The sequence below is a fragment of the Elephantulus edwardii genome, unplaced genomic scaffold, assembly GCF_000299155.1.
Source record: "Elephantulus edwardii isolate Elephantulus edwardi_28Jun2011 unplaced genomic scaffold, EleEdw1.0 scaffold00068, whole genome shotgun sequence".
Taxonomy (NCBI): domain Eukaryota; kingdom Metazoa; phylum Chordata; class Mammalia; order Macroscelidea; family Macroscelididae; genus Elephantulus; species Elephantulus edwardii.
The window spans coordinates 5473762-5478593 of NW_006399818.1; positions in this window are offsets into that span (position 1 = coordinate 5473762).

The following is a 4832-nucleotide window of genomic DNA, read 5'->3' on the forward strand; positions in this document are numbered from 1 at the left end:
AAAAATACCATACGTAATAAACGCGACTTAAGTATTAAAATTATGCTCTGTAACTCTGTATTGCTAGAATTAGAACTAAAGATACTTCAACACAGCACATGTTTAATGCTTATCTATCTAAAGGTGGATTTGTCTGCCTTTATGTAATCTATTAAATACAGCAGGAAATAAGGAGAGATTTAAACAATATATGCCTATGAAAGGCTCACTCTTAAGCTGTTACTAAGGTGATAATGGAATGGTGTCAGCTAGATAGCAGCAAGTGGTTACATTCCACCACAAATGTACTCTTGCTCCTCTAGCTTTTAGGCTATGTTAAGAATGCTGAGTGGTTGGAAGTGCAGGATAAGAGAAGGTAACATGTATACACCTGTGTGGTGGATGGTCTGAAGACTTTGCCTGTTTTTTATTTCAACAGTCTTTTTAGGTCCTTTATTCTCCAAAAAGACCCAATTTCACTCAAATGCTTAAATAAACTCAAATGAAAAAAAAAAAAAAAGAGAGAGAAGTCAGATCATTGGTCTGTCACTATGCTAAACAAAGAAAAAATATCAATGATAAGAAACAATTACTTCATAGGATTAATGAGCTACATGAATCCTTGTCTCTGTGACTCTGAAATGAGAAGAACTAGATGGTGCCCAGCTACCACAGTTGACCACTATGAGAGAGAGAGAGGTCCTAGGCAGAGTAGAACAAAAACACGGAACAAAATTTTTTTAAAAAAAAAATTTTTAACCAAACCATCAGACTTACTGGCCTGATATAGACTGGTAGAATCCTCAAAACTAGAGCCTTTAGATGTTAACTCACCATAAGTGTTGAATTTAACTCACCCTCACAGATTCATTTTCAGCCAAATGATAGGCTTCTAAAGTGAATAATAACACCAGAGAGGCACACACTCCTTAGAACAAGACAATCTAATGAGATCAAAACAGAAGCATTTAGTGAGAGGTAAGGCTCAGAAGGGAAGAAGGGGTACAAACAAAGGATAAATTAAAACAGTAAATGCAAGGAGGTAGAAAGAGTTCCGCTACACTGTGAAGGTTGCAATCAATTTCACAAAACAAAATTGCTGAGTGGAAAACAAATTTGCCTTCTAAATGTTAACCCAAACCACAATTAAGTGTTTAAAAAAAAAAAGTCCCTAGGATAGTCAGAAGATCCTACTTGGATCTCCTAGCCTCCTGTTCCTCTCCCAATGATCACTCTGCTCCGGCCACTCTGGCTTCTCTTTGTTGTATCTACCATTGTTGCTTTTATTGCATACCATTGAGTTAGAACTGACTCATAGCTGGTCCTCCAGTGGGTATTCAGAGGCAGTAATTGCAAGGGAAGAGATTACCAACTGCTCCCACAGACCAGCTGGTGGATTAGAACTTTGTGCCTTCAGGATTGCAGCACAGATTCTCACCACTTTGTTGTTGTTGTTGTGTACGTTAAAACCGACCCATAGTTTTTCCTCTGGCAGGTTTTCAGAGGCACCTGATCGCACAGGAAAAGACTGCCCATTGCCCATCCTTCTCCCACAGAGCATCTGGTGAACTTGAACAGCATGTCTTCAGAATTGCAGCACACATTCTTGCCACTAGGACACCAGAGCTCCCTAGGCCACCAGTAATCTGGATAATTTGTCACAAAGGCATTGTAGTTGGTGAATAGTCTTTCCTCAACCACCTGTTCTCACTCATCTCTCCAGGTCTACAATGAAATACTGTCCTTGCAGTGAGATAATCCCTGATCTTCTTCCCTAAAATGTCAATAGTATCCGCTCTTCCCAGGTTTTCTTACCTCTGCTTTGATTTCTTTTTCCCCTTAAAACTCTAGTCACAATATGCTACATTATTTATTTTTCTAGTTTTCAGCTGTCTATCTCTTCCCCTAGAAATAAGTTCCATGGAAGTAGAAATTGCTTCTACTGCACTTAGAACTTTAAGGTCTAGAACAACATCTGTAGTCTACCAAAACCCCAAGCTCAACTTGACTGCACCTAATAACATCACCAATACAATTTTAAACAGGACATCAGGAAAGATCAATTGCTAGGCAAGACTTTCTACGTGTTAAAGCAGGAAGTGAGTGAAAATGAGGGAAACTTTCAGTGAGACGGAATGACACAATAGCCACAACAATGAACTCAAGTACACCAGCAATCATGAAGACGGTGCAGAGCAGGGTGATGTTGCTTTCTGTTATTCATAAGGTGGCCAAGAGTTTGAGCTGATCAGACATCAACTAACAGCAGGATAGCAATGCTGTAGAATAGTTGTTACTATTTCATGTAGAGGAGACAGTCCAATTAACTCAATGACCACTAGCAACAAGATACATGATTATGCTCAACTTCCAGGTTATACTCTTCAGGAAATGGGATGCTCAAAACAGGTAAGTCCTGCCTCCCTGAAATTTACATTTTAATGTCAAAGACAAGCTCAATCTCCTCAAATACTGCTTTGTAAGTGAGACAAAGGACATGAGGCAAAAAGAATCTCTAATGGGAAGATCTGTCCCAGTGAAGAACCTTGAGGAAAATGCATTTGAGTTGATACTTGCAGAACAAGGAAGCCTTACCTCAGGGAGAGAAAGTAGAAACATGTCTAGAGACTCTGTTCATCAGATATCTTAGCTAGAAATCACTGCAAGAGGAGACTACTCATCTTTGGGACCTTATGGTCAGCAGTTTGATGTGCCATCTAGGGGCACTATGCCACCAGAGCATGCCTGGCACATATAAGAGACTAAGAGAAGTTCTTTGAGTTTAGAAGAGGCCGTGGCACTTGGGATACCATTGCTAATGTCAAATGGATCTTGGCTGACAGCAGAGAGTACCAGAAGGATGTCTACCTGTGTTTTTGTTTTTTTACTAGAAAAAGGCTTTTGACTGTGTGGATCACAACAAATTGGGGCTAACCTTGCAGGAAAAGGGAATCCCAGAACACTTGGTTATGCTCATATGAACTTTATACCTAGACCAGGAAACTGTAGCATGAACAGAGCATTTTTCAAAATCAAGAAAGGAGAGGGTCAGGGATGCATCCTGTCTCCATACCTTTGTAATCTGTACACAGAATAGACAATTTGGGAGGTGAGGCTGTATGAGAGAGGAATGTGGCATCAGGATTGGAGGAAGATTCCTTAAATAACTTATGTTATGCAGATGACACAACCCTGCTTGCCAAAACTGAGGAGGGCTTGAAGAGTTTTCTGCAGAAGGTCAAGGACTGCAGTCTTCAATATGAATTGCATCTCAACATCAAGAAAACAAAGGCTCTCACAATTGGGCCAATAGGCAGCATCATATTGATGAGGAAAAGATCGAAGTCATTAAGTAATTTCATTTTCCTTGGGTCCACAATCAGCACTCTTGGCACCAACAGTCAGGAAATCAAAGAACAAATTTCATTGGGAAAGTCGGTTGTCAGGGACCTCTCCAGAGTACTAAAGATCAAAGATGTCAGTCTGGAGACTAATGTGCACCTGATCTAGGCCATGGTCTTCTCAATTACTTGATGTTTATCTGAGAACTCAACAATGACTCAGGATAACAGAAGAAGAATCAATGCCTTTAGGTTGTGGGGCTGTGGAAGAGTACTGAACTCTTCTTGCCACAGACTGCCAATAGGTCTATCCTGCAGAAGGTAAAACCAGGAGGGAAGTATTTTGGGATTCCAACTCACATACTTTGGGCATGTCACCAGGAGGGACCAGTCCTTGGAGAAGGACATCATGCTTGGAAGGGTAAAGGATCAGCGCAAGAGAGGAAGAACCTGCATGAGATAGATTGACATAGTGACTAGAGCCATGCGGGCAGGTGTGTCTGAGATGGTGAAGTTGGCTCAGGATAAGGCAGGGAGGGTCTAGAGCTATTTTTCATATGGTCATTATGAAACTTGGTCAACTTGATGACACACAACAACAACAGCAAAGAGAAGCTCTCTGCTGGAGTAGAGAGAAGGAGTGAGCTGTCTGAAGGAAAAGGAGACATAAGAGGTAAGGAGTGTTGACTTTTTCTCACAAACAATAGGAGCCCAAGAAGTGCATTAAGCAGGACAGGGGTATGAGGACCACCGGCCTCTTGGTATTCAGAAACATTTCCAGAACCTTAGTGCCTTTCTCCAGCAGTCATTGCTGCCCCTGCCATCCTTCTCCCCCGAGATGAGAAAAGACTGGAAGCCTTCAATGGGAGCCTTGCTAGATTATAGCTCTTTTATTCAGTGCCTCACAAATTAGTTTCAAGAAACTTGCCCTGGAGACAAGGGATGCAAATGCAAACTACATGGAATTGTAATAACATAAACATTATGAAACAATGCAAACCAGTTGGGCCCCCCATAGAGAAATAATCCCCATACTCCTTTACCAATTGTCTTTATGGAAATTTCATAAAAAGTGCCATTATTAAAACTGAGTTGCAATTATTTCTTTCTTTGGTTCATCAGTTGTGGGGAAAAAATTAATTGTGTGCTCCTTCTATTCTGGAGTTCATCAGCTAGCAATAAGGCAACGCGAAATAACAAGAGTGGGCCTCTGCAGATGAAAAGAAGGCAGGAGGAATTGTGGGGCCCCTTCTCACAGATGTGGCTTCGGAGGTGGAAGTGGTTAAGAAAGTGGTAGCAGCAGCTGCGGCCTCAGTTAACAAGTGCGGTCAGGAAGCCAAAGTCATTATGGTATGTTGACATAACATTTGCCAGCTTCATAGGGGCCATCATTGCAAATTAGATTTAATATTGATCAGGTTGTTCACAATCAGGACCAGGGGAAAATTGGACACAGAGCTCTTAGTCAAAATTGGCTCTTAAGATTGTGCTTTCTAATTAACATAGAACAGA